The sequence below is a fragment of the Arvicanthis niloticus genome, chromosome 6 (assembly GCF_011762505.2).
Source record: "Arvicanthis niloticus isolate mArvNil1 chromosome 6, mArvNil1.pat.X, whole genome shotgun sequence".
Classification (NCBI taxonomy): domain Eukaryota; kingdom Metazoa; phylum Chordata; class Mammalia; order Rodentia; family Muridae; genus Arvicanthis; species Arvicanthis niloticus.
This window is the reverse complement of record NC_047663.1, coordinates 19,194,046-19,215,134: the sequence shown is the minus strand read 5'-3', so window position 1 is coordinate 19,215,134 and position 21,089 is coordinate 19,194,046. Positions and strand designations below refer to the sequence as shown.

The following is a 21,089-nucleotide window of genomic DNA, read 5'->3' as shown; positions in this document are numbered from 1 at the left end:
ACATGTACAAAATCATCAAAGAGCAAATAAAAATATTTTTTAAAGAAGAGCCAGTCTTTCCTTTCCCTGCAGACAGCAACAACATGGAACCAGACTTTTCTTGTCCTTACTAAGCCTCTTCCTGTTGTTTGGAAAACTTCATTTCCCCAGGACAGGGTGGTAAATCTCATTCTCCAAAACTGTCATCTCACAGACCCCAAAGACACCTTGCCTTCACAGAGAGCACATCTACGCTGTCCATGGTGGCTTTTTTTCCAATGGAGAAAATCAAGGTTTGGTTTTGTTCTTAGCAGGAACAGTTATGTCATGCACAGTTATGCACAGTTATGTCATGATGGGGGTTCATTTTGCAAATGTGTTTCCAGAAGATTTTAGCATTGTGTAAGTATCACAGAGTGCATTATGACATCATGGGGGGGGAGAAAGGTCTTATGGGGCCAGTGGTATATGCAGTCCATTGCTAGTTGAAACACTTTCATGAAATGCATGGCTTTATATGAATATGTATGTGCAGAAATGTCACAAAGCCTACCATTCAGCCTAAAAATGGGCTGAACACTTGGCTCCTTTCCCATGATGCATCTGTGGCTCTCCTGAAGGTTCTGAAAAATGGCTTCCTCCTCAGATGTCCAACACTCATTTGCTGAAAACTTTTAGGAGACATTTTTCTTCCAGACAATGATAGGAGGAGCGTTTATACTGAAGACCTTAATACCAACCAGTATCCTGCCACAAGCACGGAACCCTGCCTTTCCCTGGGTTCCACATGGACCATGCTGAGCCATCCCAAGGAAACTGAACAGAGCACAGCCATATGCTGCTAGATAGCATGTCCACAGCAGAGACGTTAGAGTCATCATGAAAAGAACAGGAGTAATCCCTGCCCATCAATATTGGAAAACTTTTTTTTTTTCTCTTTTTCTTTTGTCCACAGTTTCTCTGTGTACCCCTGGCTATCCTGGAGCTCACTCTGTAGACCAGGCTAGCCTCAAACTCAGAGATCAGCCTCCTTCTGCTTCCTGAGTGCCAGAATTAGAAGCATGTGTCACCATGCCCAGCTAGCATTGGGATCTTTTCTTTTCTTTTCTTTTTTTTTCTTTCTTTCTTTCTTTCTTTCTTTCTTTCTTTTTTTTATTTTTTGAGACAGGGTTTTCTGTGTAGGTCTGGCTGTCCTGGAGCTTACTATGTAGACCAGGTTGGCCTTGAAATAAGAGATTTGTGTGCCTCTCAAGTGCTGGGACTAAAGGTGTGTGCCACCACCTCCTGTCTATGGAATACTTTTTAAACACAGGGATGTTTCTGTTCTTGTGTGATGCTGGGGATTGATCCCAGAACCTCCAGCGTATCAGATGTGTGCTCTACCACTGAATCATACCCTCAGCCAAAACAAGACTTAAAAACAATGTTAATCCGTGTTTCGCCCGCACGTATCTGTATCTCTGTGTACCACATCTGTGCCTGGTACCCTCAGAAGCCAGAAATGGATGTCTGAGTCCTTGGAATTGGATTTACAGACAGTTGTGAAGCCACCATGTGGTGTGGTTACCCTGGGAGAGCGGCAATTGCACATGGCGACACTAGGCTATCACTCTGGCCCAAAGACTGAGACTTACTGAAGAGCAGGGTATGACTTGCTTCCAGCAAAGCCTGAGAAGGTGCCACATGGGCAGGTCTTTAAGACTTGCTCTAGGGGGCAGGCTGATCTCTCACAGATGCTGTCTTCCCTGGTGTACATCATTAAACTCAGCTCAGACGTATTTGCTCTTGAGGCAGAAATGCAGACCAAATGAAGCCAACCGTCTCTGGCCTGGCCTTTTGCCCAGCCATGCCTGGAAGTTAACGAGATAGCGGGGAGCTGAGGGATACTTGGCTCACGCTTCTCCCCAAATCTGCCTCACTCTTGTTCTTCCATCCCCATGGCTACTGAAGCGTAGTCAGCTCAACCTAAAGGTGGGCTGGGCTCCGTCCTCTGTTCTTCTGCCTCTACCTCTTGAGGGCAGGCTAGCTCTGGACTTCGGACAGCTCCAGCCTCCAGCAGGGATGCCTGACCCTGGAGGCTGGAATAGACAATCTGTCACTTGGTCACTCTAAGAAGTCTATGGGGAGTTCTGACTTCCAAATAGGCAAAATCCTCCAGGTAGGCTACCATTGTAATTTTTCTTTTTCATTTCTCTATACTCTTCCCTGAATCCCACAACCTGCTGAAAGTTGACTTATAAAGCTTACAAGAAAATGGACTTTTCTTAGCTGTTAAAAAAAAAAAAAACAGAGGAAAATGAAATTTAAAAAATCAATCAGAACCCCCCCAAATTTAACAAGAAGTTGATATATGCTTAAAGGGACCCCAGGGATATTTCAATCTCCTCATTTTCTTGCGAAAAACCTGAAGGAGCCCTGCTCAAAGTCCCATGTGTGGCAGAGCAGGGAGAGGCGGCGGACCCTAGGCTCTTCAGGCTGGATGAACACTCAAGTTTCCCAGGTCACAGGCGAACATGAGAGGAACCTGTGGTCCCCTGTGGTTTGAGGGATCCTAAGAGCAGACGGGGACCCTATGCATGGCTGTATAGAGAACAGCAAGGGCAACTCAAGGCTCATGTTGGTCAAACACGGGCTAAACAAGGGCACTAAACAACCAAAGGAACTCTTCTAGACCTTGAGACAGGACGATCCTGAGCATCAGAGATGAAGAGCTGGGTTGATGAACAAGGAAGATGGGTGGAGCTGCATCCTGCTCAGATAGCCTGCCCTACCTACTGTTTAAAGTTCACCCTGGGCTACCGCTCTGTTAAGAGGCTGTGGGACACTGCCAGCCCAGGACCTTCCTTTCATCCAGGTGGTTAGCCAGACAGCAGGCCAGGGGCCCTGTCACTCCTACCCCCATACACACACACACACACACATACACACACACACACACACACACACACACACACACACGACAAACACAAGCTGTTCCCTCTGTGGAGAACTTGAGGTTGAAGTACTCCAGTGACTCATCCTCAGCCGGCAGCCAGAACAACAAGGAGAACCTACTGAGAAGCTGACCCAGCAAGAAGGCAGCTGGACCCGAGAATGGCTGACCCTCACTCTCCCCAAGGCAGACAGTTCCAGCGCAGCAGCAAAGCTTCTCCTTCAGTTGGCTTTCCTGTGCCACACAATCATGACTCAACCCCCCTCTGACAGCTTCCAGGTTCTCTGGCCTAATAGTAGCTCTCCCACAAATATAGACAGGCCTGCTTTCTCTCTCCCTCTCCACTTCTATGTGGGTCTGGCCCATAAAACTCACCAATTCCAGGACTGGTAGCTAGGTGTTCTTTCCAGCACCCTAGGCTTTGGGTGCTGGCTCATCCCCATCTCCCAGACCTGAAACTTGTCCTTTCTCCCCTGCAGTGTGTGGGGAGTTGGTACAAAATGAGGTCAAGACTGTACTTCATCACTCAACCCAACCCCCCCTCTCCCAGCTCCACCTCAGCCTCCAGTGCTTGCAGCCGCCTGCTGTCTTCATTGTATGGAAGCCAAGGATGACAGCAACGGCAAGAGCCACACCCAGAGCCCACACAAAGAAAAGGCAGGGGTTCGATCACTCAGCACCCTTTCAGGCCTGAAGTCTACACCTAACCTGATGCCCTCTTGCTGTGCCCGGTGAGTCTGTAGGAGTCTAGGGGCAGAAGTGACTGGGTGCTACTAGATGAACCATAGGTAGTTCTTGGAGCATACACGGGCTGGTCCAAGGCCCCTGGAACATACGTAACAGAGGGCTGCCTTGTCTGGCCTCAGTGAGAGAGGATGCACTTAATCCTGCAGAGACTTGATGCACCAGAGTCGGGGGACATGGGGGGAACTTCCCTCTCAGAGGTGAAGGGGAGGGGGGATAGCATTTAGGATATATATAATTATATGTATATATGTGTGTGTGTAAATAATTATATATAATATACATGTACAATGTATATTATATGATATATATCTCCATGATTAAAAAAAAAAAAAAACAAGAGCAGTTCTTGGTCTGTGCTCAAGGAGGTCTGGGAGCCACAGGAGTAAGACACAGTTTGTATTTCTCCAGGGAAAGGGTCACGGTGCTCACTTGGTTGCCCAAGTGTATACCATAGCATAGGAGGTGGCTCCAGGGTGCCAGGGCAGGGCCAGGGCTCCACTGATTCTGTATTGATTCTGCCTTTGCATTCATTCCTCCCCACAGTGAGCTTTCCCACTTGGGAGTTTGCAACCTGAGAGAAAGTTACAGCCCCAGACGACTTCTTAAAATGCACTCCTGTGAGACCCACTGAAGGGTAACTGGGCTACAGGCCCAGAATCTGCTTTTCTCCTAGTGCAGGGGACTGAAACCAGGGCTTTACACTGGCCAGGCAAGCACTCTATCTCTGAGGCATGTTACATTCCAGACCTTTTCAGGAAAACATTTCTGGGGGGGGGAGGGGGGCTGCCAAGCCTGAGAACTTGAGTTTGATCCCTCGAGCCCACAGAATAGAGAAAGAGAACCAATTGTCACAAGTTAACCTCTGACCTCAGCATCTGTACCATGTTGTGTGCACATACACACACACTATGTGAACAGAAATCATTTTACTTTAAGATATGGCCAAGGGTCTTGACTAGGAAGTCCTCCTTCCTGTCTTCCCCCTGTACAGCAGCAACCATGTGCCATCCATGTCTGACTACAAATCTGAACCTTTAAAGAGTAATGAATTAATTTTACCTGCACGCACATCGGGGGTGCTCTGGAGGTCAGAAGAAGTGGTGGGATCACACACAGGACACAAGAGTCACAGGACAGTTGTGAGCTACCTCACATGGGACCTGAGAACCAAACTCAGGTCCTCTGAAAGACCAGCAAGTACCCTCAGCAGCTGAGCCGTCTCTCCTGCCCCAGGATCTTTCTATTTTTATTTCTTATGTATGGATGTTTTGCTTCCATGTATGTCTGTGCACTGTGTCTGGCACCTCTGGATGCTTGAGGGGGACATCCGATTCCCTGGAACTAGAGTTACAGACGGTTGTGAACAGCCATGTAGCTGGGCATCAAATCTGCATTCTCCAGAAGAGCGGCCTGGGCTCCTTAGTCATGAGACCACCTCTAGCCTCCTAGAACCTGTATTCTGACAAAGCTTTGGGGGCCAGGTCTGCCATTTGCCCCCTCTCTCTATATTTATAGTAGCCACCAGGACATTTAATCACAATGAGATAAGATGTAGATTCAGTTCCTCTGGTACACACTGGAGAGCGCAGATGGAAAGCCCATCTATCTCCAGGATTCTGGGACAGAAATAAGATTTAGGCTAAATGAGTCTTTGATTCGTTAAAAGGTACCATAGTAACATTTCAAACGTTGGCCTTTAGAGAAAATAACCTTTCTAAAATATATCGTATTTCACTTCCCTCTTTTAGTAAGTACACTTACCCTGAGAACACCAGGCTGGGAACCAGAAGCTATGGCTTCTAGCTTTATTCAAAAAAAGAAAAAAAAAAAAAAAAAAAAAAAAAAAAAAAAAAAAAAAAAAGCAAAGCGGTAGGGCCATTTTTGTCAAATGAAATCATACTTGTCACCCTATGAGAGCTACATGATGCATGCAATCTCATGTAACTCCTATCAGAAATAGCTGCCCTGGGGAACAGAGGTGGACAAGAGGCCCACTCACTCTGGTCTTCTTTCCCTCAAGCTGAAACCTCTGCAGAAACCTCAGGTCACCATGAAAAGACTTAGGTTCTTCCTAGCTCCCAGAACACACCAGGTCAGGATTCATTAAGGGCTGGATGACTCCAATTCAGAACAACAGCCACTAGTATTTACTAAGCACCTAGCATTATTTAAACCTTCTTTTCAGTTGTGAAGAATAAGAAGTTCCCAGCATGCCTAAAAGGTGACACAGCTAGAGGTGTGGTGAGCTTGGCCCCTGCCTCTCTCTGGAAGCCTGAGTCCCAACTTTGTCAGAAATCTTCTGAGTAGAGAGAGGTAGAGAACACCCTGCCAGAGCTAGTGTGGCTAACAGAAGATGCCAAACCCATGTTTGTTCTCTTGCACTTTAGCAGGCCATGAGTAAAGCCTGGGCCTTCTGTGTTTCTGCTTCATGCAAACAAGGTATCCACAGCCTCACCTAAGGCATTCCATATTCCCTTCACCCTTCTCAAAAGGGAAATCAAAACCTCTTTTCGGCCATCTTGAAAATGTCCACCTAAGGGTCAGAGCAAGGCCCTCTCAAACGATTTCTTCTGGAAATAAGAACCCATTCTTCTCTGAATGCCCAGAGGGATAAATAAGCAGAAGCAGGGTGCCTCGACTTCCTTAATAAGATACTGGTTGAAGCCAGTGTGGTCCTGATGCTTCCTCTTTTCTGCCTATGGCTGGCCTAGCCATCAGGGCACCCTGGCTAACAGAACTTCAGCTTAACAGAAAGAAGGGACAGTAAAGCCAGAGAGAAGCTAGGGTGAGTGCCAGCGAGAGCAAGGCGCCCTTGCAAATGGCTCTTCAGCCAGTTGTGCCCCACACCCGCTCTGTCCTGGCTTCCCTTTCTGCTGTTTGCCTCCCCCTGCCCTGCCCTGGCACCCAGCCAGCCAGAACGGTCCCTTTACTCAGTGGAGCTGGGGGGCCATGGGCAAGCCTGATTCTCCTCCTTTACTCCCCTGCTCCTCTCTCTTATGGACCACTTCTGCAGATCTGCCCTCCCCTTTCCCCTCAAGCCATCTACACTGGCCTCCTGCATCCATCTGGCGCCTGTCCACTCGGTATAAGGGGATACAGTAGGTGATCTACAGCTGTTCATACAGGTCTGTGCGCAGGCACAGTGCTAGGCATCTTTTCTGTATTGTTGATGCACCTGACGGTTACTGCAAGGTTGCTGCCCTTATTCCCATTTGACAGATGAGGAAACAAAGGCTGAGAGGTAAGTCAGCTGCTGGAGCAAACGAGGCTCAATGAAGACAACTAGAGAACCTGATGTGGGCTTAGAACTCAAACAGTGATACTCTTGACCCACTCGCCTGGCACTCAAGAATCAGAAGATCTTGTTGAATCCAGGAACTGAGCAGTATTAACTAACTACAAGACTGGTGTTATTTCTAGTTGAATTTGGTGGCATTTCTTAGCCCTTTAGGCAGGAAGCCCAAGAATTATGAATGGCGGGAAGGGGTCCCCGGTCTGTCAGTGCTGAATCATTGAGAAACAGGTCGGACTTCTAATCCAGTAGCACTGCCAAATGCTGCTGGGTGATACAGGTTTTACGTTATGAAGCTGATGAGGTTTAATAGGTCCCTTCATTTTCCTTTTAAAGATGCTTAAAAATCTCTATGCGACATGTATGTACATACAAGAATTTCAGGTAACACACACCATCTTTACTAAAATAACCATTGAAGGATATGCTTTGGAAAGTAGAAAATATATTAACTATAATTAATTACACATAAAGATAATTTTAAGACTGTTTCTAAAAGTTTACATCTATTCAGCATATGTGGGAGCATGTGTGTGCATGTACATGTGTACACAAAATACATACAAAAATATACACACACACACATACATACATACATACATGCCAAACCTAAAACAAAACAACTCCCCCAAACTTAAAACCAACCAAGCAACCAAAATTCTAAAATATGTGGTTCTCATATCAGCAGATACAGAGCTCAGAGCATGCATGCAGGACAATAACTCATAGGCCTTAATAAAGAGTCTTGGAGCCAGAGACTGGAGGCACAGGAGGCTTCTGGTGAATACATTCCCTATGTCAGTAGTCCTGTCCTATAGAGCCATGAAGGCCTTGGGCACACACAGTAAGTCTGCCAGGTACGGGCCCTGCCCTGGGATGCAGTGAGGAAGATGACACAGTTCTTGGCGGGGCTCATAGTATGACTGACAGTCAGAAGTACGCATAATATCGGAGACCAAAGGCGGAGGCAAGCAGAGGGGACCCGGGGGGGTGCATGGGGAAAGCCAGTACAGCTGTGGCCCTTAGGAAACCTCCCTACAGCGGATGCCTGGGCTCAGTCTCAAGGGTGAACAAGAGTTGCTCAAGAGAGAGGAGAGGTAAGGACTTGGGAAGGGGCCAGCTGATAAGACACTTGCTGCATGTGCCCAAGGGAGGACTTGAGTGTGAGCCCAGCCAGTCTCACCCCACCAGGGAGACTCCTGTCCTGAGAGAGGCTCAGGAAATAAGGAGGGGCTGCTGAGATGGCTCAGTAGGTGAACAAGCTTGCCACTACACCAGATGGTGGAAGGAGAATGACTCCAAGTTGCCCTCTGACTTCCACACCCACTCTGTGGCCTCGCCACACCCACACACATGCAAAGTAGATGAGTAAATAAAAATACAATAAAAAAATAATAAACGTGGGTGACTCCTGAGGAACAATACCAGACCTCAGACCTCAGGTCTCTACACAGACATTCACATACATCACCAACACCACATGCACGTTCAGGAGCACGCGCGCGCGCGCACACACACACACACACACACACACACACACACACACACACACACAGAGAGAGAGAGAGAGAGAGAGAGAGAGCCGGTATTCCAGGTGAGAAAGCACCCAAGAAGATGCAAACCAGAGCCTCGGTTCTCTGTAGAGATCACAAACTCCTTAAGTAGCTAGTGGCTGAGCTGAAGTGGCAGCTGAGGTTGGTCATCCTATACCCCAGGGCCCAATTCTCAGGAGACTGAGGATTAGATAAATCTCCCTTCCCTCTCATTCTTGGGAACAGGGTTCTAAGGGAGGCCTCAAGGGGAGGAGCAGAAAGTAGCCCCTCAGCATCTAGCAGTGGTACAAGCAACAGGGCTCTGGCAGGCTTGCTAGATTTTTTCCCAAGGGATATGGGGGTGGTGTGGGGGTGGATGGACTGGCCAGAAGGAGGGAGCACACCAGAGGCCATACTTGAGCACTCTGAGCGAAGCTGCACTGGAAGGACTGTGAACTGCCTCCTTGGCCAGCTTGAAGCCTGACTCCCTGGAGGGAGATTTCTTTTGTGTACTTCCCATTAAGGAGGTTATAGAATGTGAAGGTTCGTTAATCATTAAAATCTTACAGATCAATTATATAAAAAAGAAATCTCACATGCCCACAACTATTCAGCCTTATGGCCAACTCCACAGTCAACGGCTGGGTTAAGAAAGTGTGTAGGATAAACCCTCCAGTCCTCACCACACATCTGGCAGCCCTGGCTGGCCCAGGGCCTGAGGAGACACTGATTGATGCCCTCCAGGGTCCGTTAGAGTAGGTCCCAGCCCTTCCATCCTCTCCCTGACCTCGGCCCATCCCCTCTGCTTATCACCAAGTCCTTTAGACAACCTCAGACTGAAAAAAGTCTGTTGTCTCTGCAGTGCTTATGGGTCCAGTCCTACGTCTGTGGTCTATACTCTCGCTGACCACTGTTCCCCTAAACAACAGGGCGTGGCTCTGGCTGCTCAGATCTCTCCACAACCTTTTAGCTACTGAACTCCACAGGTCTCCCACTGGGCTCTCTTCCTGTGTGGCCACCCGGCACTTCCTGCTTATTCTATAGAGATGAAGCTTGGGCCTTCCACTTCCAGGAAGCTACTCTGACGACACACACACAGCGTCTCCGTTTCTTTCCTCTCCTTACTCTGACCCCCGTTCACTTTTACTCATCCAACGCAATGAACACGGGCTGAGACCCGGGACAGCAATGCATTATACACGACAATAGCCACGTTCTATGAAGACATCACAAAGAAGTACAGTCTTGTATGAAACAAACAGAAACATAGAAAGAGATACACAGCTGAAGACGGTCAGGGTGTTTCTATAGTAATAAAAACCCAGAAAAAATAATTATGGGGAAATTAGTTATGAAATTACAGCATATCATTAAAGTGTTTATAAAAATGTTAACAATACGAACAAATATTCTCGAAGACAATGTTAAAGTAAAGGGATATAGAATTATATACAGGTGCAGGAGAGATGATGGGTCAGTGGTTAAGAGCACTTGCTGTTCTTTCAGAGGATTCAGGTTCAATTCCCACCACCCACCTGGCAGCTCACAACTGTCTGTAACCCCAATTCCAGAAGATCCAACATCCATACACAGACATAAATGCAGGCAAAACACCAATGCACATGAAATAAAAACAAACTAAAAAAAAAAAAAAAGAATTATATGTAAACTCTGACCCTGAATAGCACTTGTGAGTGTGTCCTTTTTACAACACTTGATGTCTATGGATGTTTTGTCTGCCTGTCTGTCTGTTGCCCTTGCTGCACATGCTTGGCACTTGCAAACATTAGATGATGTTGGATCCCCAGAACTGGCAGCACAGACAGTTGTGAGATACCATGCTGGTGCTGGGAACCTAACGCCTAGGTCCTCTGCAAAAGTAGCTTAGTGTTCCTAACCACTGAGCCACCTTTCCAGCTCTTTCTATAGTGCGTCAACATTTATAAAAACAGATGCGGAGATTCTGTCTTAAAACAAGAACAAACAAAAAAATCCAGACAGTGGCAGGTATCACAGAGATTCTCTTGGCAGACTTATGTTTTAGTATTTTTTTAAGTATTTTTATAATTTTCTCACATTTTCTTCAATGAGTTAGTCTACACCGTTTTTATAATTTCAAGTGGTTAAACTCACAACACACACACACACACACACACACACACACACACACACACACACACACGGGGGGTGGGGCGGGGAGGGAGCACTACCATAAAAGGCTTAAGTCCTTCCCATCCTTCCTGCCTTCTTGTGAGAGGATTGCCATTATCTATTCCTTCCATACCCCTCCACAGATGTTCTCAGTAGCTTATGACTTTCATAATGAAAACAAGCTATAGCCAAAAAAAAAGGATCTCTTTGTGCAGAGGCATGCATTCGTGTTTGGGAGTGGGACTTGATAAATTTAGGAAGACCCCAAACACGCACATATTCAAAGGTTCATACCAAATCACTAGCTGCTCAAGGGACAGGAGGGAGGCTGGTGATGAGAGTGCCTCTCTCCTGGTTTTGGTTTTCATTTCACTGTCTTCCATATTCTCTCTGGGGACTGTGAGTTTTATTACTAGTGACTCAGGAAGTAAAATGTGATAGCCATAACACACACACACACACACACACACACACACACACACACACAGAGAGAACATATACAGACAAACACACAGACAGACACACAGAAAACCCCCTAAAGAGGAATTTATGGAGTGTTACAGACTATCCACCTATTCTATGAATGAACTGTCTCCAAATTTTCATTTAGAAGTAATACCACAAAAAAAGCTTATCTGTATTCACACTTTTTGTACAGTTGGAAGGTAATTCTGAGTGGCTAATTCCTGGGACTGGACTTTCCCGATGACCCTTTGTTAGTGGGTTCTCTCTTTGTTAGTGGTAATCTCCTGGTTCAGGGAGTCAGGTGGTTCTCAAGATATTAGTTATTTGCTAAATAGCCCTATATTACTCTTTGCCCTTAAGGTATTTCTAATCCAGCCAGGGAAAAAATGGACAGGTTGATTATATGTCATTTATTCTATATTTATTTAAATGAATGGTGCTAGAGCAGTATGGCCTTTGGTGGTAATTTGCTCCATCATAGTATTTCCTAATTCCTGCTGGAGAAGGGCCATTCCCATAAAGAAAAGGACTGAAGATCCAGGTGCAAACACTGGCCTTTCACACTGAGTAAGACACACAGTGATTTACTGGATGATGAAGGCAGTCTCAAACTACACACAGTGTTTTACTGAATGATTAACTGCAGGAAACAATAATGTATACAATTCAGAGCCTGGCATGCAGCAGGCACACTGCTAGCGGGAGATGGAAGTTGAGAGAGATGAACCTTGCTACAAAATGAACAACAGCCTTTTCCCTGACTAGAAACACAAGCTGTTTCAAAGGCTTTGTCTGTACTGAGCTGGTACCCACCTCCTTAGTCAGCAGCACTAATATCAGACTGAAGGTCTCAAACAGACACTCTCAGTGGAGCAGGAGGAGGGGGGAGGAAGAGGAAGGAGGAGAACTCTGAGAACAGAAAGGCAAAGCTGTCAGTAAATAAAGGACCACATTTGAGGGTGGTTCCAAAGAGCCCCCTGCAACCTCTGTCTAACCTGTCTCTACTGGCAAGGTCTCAGCATGGAACAGACTGATGGAATGACCTGGTGACACATGATGACCTCCACAGAAGGGCTGAAATCAGTTGTCTTGTCATATCTTTGAGTGTTTGCAACATTTGTTGTCCTTTGCATCCATATAATTACGTTCTGGTCCATGTTCATGGAAATTCATGCTGGCAGCTATTACTGCTCACTCTGAATTATGGGATGCATATGTTTAAATCGTTATGAGTCTAAGCAAGATGCTAACATATCCTTTGTTTTTATTTATTTACTTGCATACATATTTGAGACAGGTCTAGCTATGTATCCTAGTTGGCCTGGAATATATGATTCTTCTGCCTCTGCTTCTTGAGAGCTGGGGTTGCAGGTGTAAGCCACCATGCCTGGCTATACATGCCCTTTATATGGAGGAGGAAACTGAGGGTCTACAGGTCATCTGCACAGTGTCACACTGCAGGGAAGAGGCAGCAACAGGATATACATGAAGAACTTTTATGTCCAAGCCCTCTCTTAGCCATGACACTGAGTCTTCTATCTAATACCTGAGCTTTAAAAGGTGGCACTGAAATACAGAAGCTGTTACAATCCAAAGATCTGTTAGTGAGAACCCCAGGGACTGACCCAGAAGGAAGCATCTCTGAGGTCAATGGTGAACAGACAGCCTATGATTTAGCAAAAGGTGCGGGCAGCAAAGACTCCAAGCTAGCAATATGGCAGGCCTGTGTTCCTGGGCTGGGGGCGGGGGGTGAGGATCTCATCCTGGAATGAATCTCTAACCAGGTCCATGCTGGCTGTTCCTTTTATAAAGTCTGGTCCTGGGCTTCTTAAGTCTAGGCCACTGCTTGGTTTGTTCATTTGTTTTCTAACAAAGCCTTGAGCACCAGCCATGCCATACACACACATGGTCAATACTTTGTCTCCAAAACCCTGACACTGGGCATTTGATAAGCCTTAAAAGAAGCGTGTTATGATGGCATTTTACATCCAGTCTGCAAAAACTGCAATAATAAAGCCAGTGCCAAATGGAAGCACGGCACAGTGAGGGGCACTTCTCATCCACAGTAGCCATCACCTGCTTCAGGCTGGCCTTGAACTCATAACCTTCCTGCCTCAGCCTCCTGAGTCAAGTGTGAGTCACCTCAAAACCAGTTTCTTTGATAAAGAGTCAAAAGGCACTTCAGGATCTTGCCAAGTCTTGAAGTCATTGTTGTAAGTAACAGTTCTGTTGTGAACTGTGAAACAACTCTCTCTAACCTTTTGGAATGATTCATAGCAAGGGTCTGTTCCCTACGCGTGGCTAATCTTGCTCCACTGCCTTCCTTTCTGGGCTTATATGATTTATACAGGTGGGTTGGCTTCAGGCTTAATAGATAAGGGAAAGCCAGGCTGTGTCCCTGTGAGGGAGGAGGCCTTAAGGTCATTGTAGTCACTGGTGACTGGTTCTGAAATTGAGGAACTAATTTGAGGAACTTCAGAATAACAAGAAACCCAAACAACTTGGCTTTCTGCAGAAGACTTCCAAGGTAGGGGGATGGGGGGAGGTGGGGGAAAGAGATGTGTGGTCCATTCTCTGGAGCCCTGACCATGACCTACTTTCAGAAGCTGTGCCCTACATACTCTTTGACAAACTATCCTGAGTGATCAGCCGAAGACACGAGTGGCAGGGGTGCATCTGACATGTTTATTTACACTAAGGGGTCATAAGTTTGCTCTTTCCTGAGGTGGGGTATATGGGAGGTATATTCTCGAGAGAACCTCAGACTGATTTCTCCTCAGGGAAACCAGGGAAAGCCTATGGCTCGCTTACTGTCTTACCCAGACCAACAGGGCCCAACAGGAGTCTAGACTTGCACCTTGAACTTTCATTTGATGACAAACCCTTACTCTACCCAGTGGGCACCATTTTCCAAGTGATGGACTAATCTGGGGAGAAGATGAAGGTAACCAAGCCAAACAACAGCTTTCTTGTTCCTCACTCTGAAAGGCCACCCTGGAATACTGACCCTAGTTGTCAAAAGGCTTGTCATGGGTCAGGACTTGAACCATCTGCACATGCTTCAGGTCTGCATGGCACCAAGCACTGTGCACTTCTGACCTGACTATGTTAGAGCACCTTTGTGCTGACGGTGCCTTCACTTTAGAACATGCTGAAGACTCCAGAGTGTTAGCAAGCTCCTATTCCAAGCTGACAAGCAGAACAAGGTTCTAGGAGGAGAGAGATGTTGACACGGCAGGCTGAGGGTGGGGGTCTCCTCCCGTGACGAAGCTCTCTGTGTGACAGTACTAGCTCAAGCGGGAGCATTTCTCCTTGTGCACCCACTTTCCCTCCAGGGTGAGTTCTTTGACGGAAGTGCCCATGTTCACCTTGTATTTTCAATGCATGCTCAATGGTATGAGATCCAGTGAAATCACCATCAGATGAAAACACAGTAAAACGCATAGGCTATGCCTAATGTCGTGACTTACTGAACATTACAGATGAACAACATAGCACTTTGTAGTACTGGCTATATTCCCTCGTGAGAGTGAGGCTGACAGGGAGCTATGGCCCTTAGCCACTGCCCAGCATCCCCATGTCTTGTAGCACATATCACTAGCTTGGGAAGAGAGCAGGTGAAAAATTGAAGAATTTTCTAGTGACTGTCTATTGCTTCTGCATCATAAGGTCAGGAACTGTAAGTTGGACCATCACCAGTGGGCTGTGTATGAGTTCTACCCACCAGAGCTTGGCAGTTAGCACTCTTTACCAGCATTCCCTGAATGAAAGAATGGCTGAATAGCCAGATGTGGTAGAACATGCCCATAATCCCAGAATTCAAAAGGCAGAGGCAAGAGGATCACTGTAAGTTTGAAGACAGCCTGGACTACACAGTGAATTACAGCGAGATGGGGCTACATAGTGAGACCTTGTCTAAAAAAAACAAAGCATAATGGGCCAGCATGATGGCTCAGCAGGTATAGGTACTTGCCTGGGTTTGAGCCTAGAATCCAGGTAAAGGGGGAAAGACAGAGCCAACTTCACAGAGTTGTCCTCTGACCTCCACATGTGAATGGTGGTATACTTCCTCCCACCCCTCATACACCCCCCCACCCCACCCCCCACACAAATAAATAAAATGACTAACTAGGTAAGGGCCAGAGACTGTGGGAGCTTGTCAGGATTGGTATGTGTGTGCTCACACTGTCTGATCACTTGGCAAGCTCAAGGGGAAGGCGCCTATGGCTGCCAAAGGGGACCACATCAGTGGTTGCATTTCTGACTGCATCCCAGTAAGAAAGTCTGAAAGCTAGATGCTGAAACCAACAACAACATCTTTCCTAAATACTGACCTGGTGACCCATTTATTTCTAATTGACCGAGAAGATGAGCCTCTGGCCCTCTGATCTACACAATATCCACCACCAGGACTGTTTTACAGAGAAGATGAACAGATGGTGCAGGCCACTCTCTTATATTTCTGTTTATAAGGCCATCCTTGCCTCCCAAACCACAATACTAACAGGTAAGACTGCTAGGCTCTGGGAGATGTTCACCCTATTACCTCCCCTAGGCAAAACACTCCAGGTACTATCTTACCTGGCAATCACACCCTCATTTGGGGCCAACTACACTCTTTCCTTCTATACTTCCCAGCTACTCCTAATACAAGCAATTCTGGTCAGTAAAGGAAAAAGCCAGGGTCACCAGAAGGATCAGCTGTAACAGCTCTTTGCATGTGTGTGTGTGTGTGGGGGGGGCATTATCCAGATATGACATCATACTTTGCCCTCAAAGGTCTCTCATGGAGAGGAGCCAAGCAGGTCTGGCTGGGATCACACTGGCTATTCAGGCTCTTCTGACCGCCTGTAAGCCATGGGCAACATACCACATCTTCAGAGAGGAAAGATGCAAACTCGCCTTGCTGCCCAGTGGATTTGGAACCTCAAGAATCAATCAGCGATAGTCACTCAAGGCCCACGTTAGGTGAGACACTGCTTGGGGGCATAAGAACGTGCCTTAAAGGTGGAGACAACCTTTGAGACTTCCTGGTAACCCTACCTAGACTGTATTTTCTTATCAACCTTGGCCTCCTTTCAACCACATCAACCTTATGGTAGAGAAGAGTCAAACAAACAGCTTTCTGTTTACCTTTTCTTAGACGAAGGACAGAAGCCACACAGGTTCCGCCCTTCCCAGGCCCGGCAGAGCTTGCAGGGAGCCCGAGAGTAATAGATTTAGTGTGAGGAAGCAGACAGGGGGCTGTTTAATAAGATAAAAGTCCTTTGCTGGGGGTAGCTCCTAGGTCTAGTGTCAACAAGATACAGTAAAAAGAGCTCAGGCTTCGCCAACCCATTGCTGGATGACCTTATTCAATCTATTGCAGAGAAAGGTGCAAATACTAATTAATGAATGTCTGCCCCTACTCCCCCACCATCACCCCATCCCCATGTGCATCCATGTGTGTATATATGTGTGGACGCCAGACGGTGACTAGGTGACTATCAGGTGTTTTCCTCAATAGCTAGCTCTCTGTCTCTCTCTGTCTCTCTCTGTCTCTCTCTGTCTCTCTCTGTCTCTCTCTCTCTCTCTCTCACACACACACACACACATGCACACACACACATTAAAACTGGAGCTCACTGATTGGCTAGACTGGCTGGTCAGCAAGCTCCCAGGAGCCCCCAGGATCTTTGCTCTCTGGCCCCAGTACCAAAATTACAGGGACACAATGCTGCACCTAGCTTTTTATGTGGGTCCTGAACTCAGGTCTTCAGCTTGCAGAACAGGCCCTGTGGCCACTGCACCATCTCCCCACCCCACTCCCTCCCTTTCTTTTCTTTTTCTTTGAGACAGGGTCTCACTATGTAGCCCTGGCTCTCCTGAAACTCATATGTATACCAGGCTGGACTTGAATTCACAGAGATCCACCTGCCTCTGCCTCCTGAGTGCTGGGAATAAAGTCATGTGCTACCATGCCTGAGTAGTCTATATTTCTAATAACTTGTTCTTGACAGAGTAGTTAAGGCCTAATATTTTTTTATTTATTTATTTATTTATAGCCATACCAATCCAAAGCAAGTTGAAGGAATGGCCAGTTACCTCAGCTTACTGGGATGTGGGTACTGGGGAGGACTCTGTGACAGTGAATCAGAACACTTGCAAGGGACTATCAGTTCTACTGAGACCCTGAACAAGTCTACCTTGTGGATGGTCCTGGACACACAGACTGGCATTACGTATACCAGTCAAGGACACATTGTGAAAGGCGCCTCTGTCCGTGGACACTGCTTCTAGACAGCTCCTGGAAATGAGAATCAGCAGAAGCTTTGACCACCGGAATATGGGAGGGGAGGACAGCTCGGCCCTTCCCTCGGATGCTTGGAGACAATTAAGGTAATGAATTCACAGTCCCTCAAGCTTCCTGAAACCCAGGGAGCAATAGGCTTTCCTTCTCAACTCCTGGAGCCCTCGTGAGCCTAACTCAGGTGGTGAGAAGGAAGGCAAAGGTGAAAAGGGTTCTCCCCAAATCTCTCATCTCCAAGCACAGTTTGTATCTCTGACTCTCTGCCAAGGGATTTCCCAGTTCCCCAGGGCCAAAGCTTCACTCCTGTCGCTCTGCTGATTGTCACTGGAAGTGAGCCATTTTCCACCCTCAAGGTGGCTGGATTCAGGACTGGTGACACTGCTGACCTGGGCTCTGTGCCCTGCCCACATGACCTACCAGGGGATGGGTCTGTCAGTCAGCAAGCTCCAGGAGCCTCCCATGAGCTTCCCGTAACCGAATCCTAGCCCTTGGGCTGCAATGAGAGTGATCTTTAGTAGAGGGCTTTTCAACACGGTCTGCTCAGGACTTCCTCTGCAACTGGGCCGGGGAACAAATGGCCTGTTACCTACACCCCTGTACGCGTGACTCACCTTCCAGAGAAAGTACTCCCTTCACCTAAACAAAGTTGTTTGAAAAGTGACTAAGGCATCTATCAAACACAGGCAGGCTGTGGGCCGCCTGCGACTAAGCAGGGTCCAGACACCCTGCTCTGTCTTCTCCTCCAGCCTTGAAGGCAAGTGCCACCCGGGGCCTGCTGCTTTCATTTTCATCTGTGCAAGCTCCTCACGAGGCTTGACATCCGGTGATTTAGTTTTTCTAAAAACTAGGTTCGCTTTAGAAATGACTCTTCGCCCATCAAGACAGCTTCCCCAAGAGAAAACAAATGCTGTTTAGAAAGAATGTCAGTCTGGTGGGAGCCGGTATTTTTGTTTCATATTAAGAGAGAAGAAAGGAATTTAATATTCTCTCCACCTCTCCCCACCCCCCAATCCATGCTATCTGAAGCAGAATCTGCAAGTGCTTGACTGTAGGGCCAGGGATCTCAGACCTGGTCAGAGAAATAAGACAGTTTTAAAGGGAAATGGAGAAGAAGTGGGGTGCCATGTGCTGATGGAAACTCACTCATACCCCCCCCAGAACCAAATGTTGTCTCTTTGTCCCCCAAACAAAGGACAAGTCCTTAGTGGCTTATATTCTATGAGTAATCTCTTTCTTGACCCAGGTTAATGCTGGGCCCACTTAACCACATGGAGGACATGGGGGATCTCCCAGGCAGGCGCAGGTCTGTTTGGAGCAGAGTCCTGGGAAGCCCTGCAGGTAACCCCTATTTAGGACTGTGATCTCTGAGCAGACAGAACCTAGTTCTTTCTAGGCTTATCAGCCATATCGTGAGGGCAGGATGTAGAATAGGCCTAGGGGAACCAGGGGCTAGCGAGATGGCTCACTGAGTAACTATGCTCACAGCCCAGCCCAAAGACCCAAGTTTGCTCTCTGGAACCCACATAGTGGAAGGAAAGGAGTGACTCTTGCAAACTGTCCTCCAACCTTTACATGTGTGCTACATGTACACACACAATGAATAAATACTTTTTTTTTTTTAAAGACTAGGAAAACTTGACAGCTAACTGCCCCAGGCAAGGGAAACAGTCCTTGGAGCGCCTGCTGAAGAAATGACTGAGCTCTCAGGCATTGACATTGTCTTACAGAAGACAGATCTAGTCACAGTGTAGTAATGGGCGGCTGCTGCAGCTACCGCCATAACAACCATGACAATGAACAACAACAGTGGCAGCCACTGTGCTCAGCCCAGCATACAGATCCTCTCCTTTCTTCTCCTTGAAAGGGCCCCATGCAACGTTTCCACCGGCAGACGAGGCACCCCGTGTTCCCAGAAGAGATCTGCTTGAGGGCACACAGACACACTCACAGGCAGACAGGCCCTGATCCAGGTCTGTCTGGCAACATAAACCACCACAGTGGATGTGGTGGCCCTAGGGACAGGCTCTCTGTCTACACGGACAGAGCACTTTACCCTTCTGTCTTAGTTCCACATCTGGAAAAGGAGCACAGCCACACTTGCTCGGGGGTAGGCTTTTAATAATGACTAGGGTCAACAATCACTGCACAGAGAGATCAATGAAGAATTATTTTGATAAGTGGATACTTAAAACTGCTTCTCTGGATTAATTAGATTCAAAATTGATTTTTTTTTGGGGGGGGGGAGGCAGGCTTATGATTCTTGAACAAGTGAGTGTTATAAAACAATGATGTATATGTCCAGAAAAGTCACTTTAGATTCTAGGCATGACAACAAATTCCCAAGGATTACTGTCTGTTTTATTTAATCCTCATTTCAAAGATCTCTGCCTCTCTACACTGGAGGAAAACAGAAAGGCCGTCTACAAAATTATTCCCTATGTACATAACTCCAAAGGATTTCTACCAGGTAGCTCAAGATGAAAGACTCTGAAATGGCAAGAGGGGAAGGGGGCCTCAGTTTAAGCACGAATACAAGAACACACAGGCTTCTGAGGAAAGCTCCATTTGTCCTGTCACTTGGGCAGTGAGAGGAGCTCGGAACTCAGGCCCCGACCTCAGCACCCTGCTCAGAGCTGCTGAAACACATTCCTGCACTGCCGGCCTTCCATCCGGCCTTCCCGTTCTGCCCCAACCATCAGCTTTGCAGTTGGCCTTCCCAAATGAACAGCGTGTTTGCACGTGAAGAGCTCACTGTACCTCCAAGACACTCAAGCCATTCCTTTCCCTTATTCGGGGTCCTGGTGTGCAGGGAGGGCTGACTTATCCAACTCTCCAAACCCCCCCCTCTCCCCGCCCACTTCACGCTGGTACCATCAAAAGTGCCCAGGGTGCTCAGAAGCCTCCAGTTTAACTGAAATACTAAAATGGGGCAAACAGGAAGCATCAGACACAACTGCGGTAGTGACTTATTAATCACGAAAGCAGAATTTTAGTTGCATTTTAACCTTTTGCCAGGAAAAAAAAAAAGCATCTAGTCGATGGGCGCTATCGGAGGAACCGTCTGTCTGTACGTGCAGTGGGCTGACCTTTTACTGGGTCTGAATTTGGTTTTCAGTTTTCTTTTTTCTCCTTGGGGGGGGGGAGGGAGGGGGATCTGTCAAGCCAATCAGGATTAGCCTGTGAGAAGCACCTGTAAGAAGCCCATGTGCTGTCCATTGAGACAAGAAAAAAGAAAAAAAGAAAAAAAAAAAAGAAACTAAAAGTGACTTCACAGACAAGTGATAATACAAAACTCTTAAGAGGGGGAAATGGCTAAAGGAACAAGCCTACATTTAAGCTTTTATTTATTTTACATCCGTCCAATCTCCTACCAGCCCCTAGCTAAGGATGAACCCTGTAACTCACCAACAATCTCACAACAGTTGTCTAGGGTTGGACAACCAGTCAGGGTGAGCCCTATCCTCTCAACCCCAAGCAGATCACAAAGGAATCAGTGTTCACCAGGAGAATCAAAATGAGGAACCACACTTCTATCTGCTAAGGCTGAATGACAAAACCAGGAGGTTTTTTTGTTTAAGAGACGAAGGTTCATTTGGCAGGGTCTCTGTCTGTGGTGCCACTCCCACAAACTCTAACAGACACCAGAGGCAAACAAAACAAAACAAAAAACAATAAACAAAAACAAAAAACCACAAACAAACC

General features: G+C 47.0%; 1 protein-coding gene across 2 annotated transcripts in view; it reads right to left on the bottom strand.

Annotated features, from left to right (window-relative positions):
• Map3k14 (mitogen-activated protein kinase kinase kinase 14) overlaps nucleotides 1-21,089 on the bottom strand; it is a 45,748-nt gene that overhangs the window by 22,845 nt on the left and 1,814 nt on the right. Inside the window, exon 1 of one of the 2 annotated variants that reach the window (XM_076935684.1) lies at nucleotides 1,614-2,153. The exons of the other annotated variant lie outside the window; for it this stretch is intronic. The gene's annotated coding sequence lies outside the window, so the exon portion shown is untranslated. Of the gene's footprint in view, nucleotides 1-1,613; nucleotides 2,154-21,089 lie in introns of those variants that run through there. 2 annotated transcript variants of the gene reach the window in all.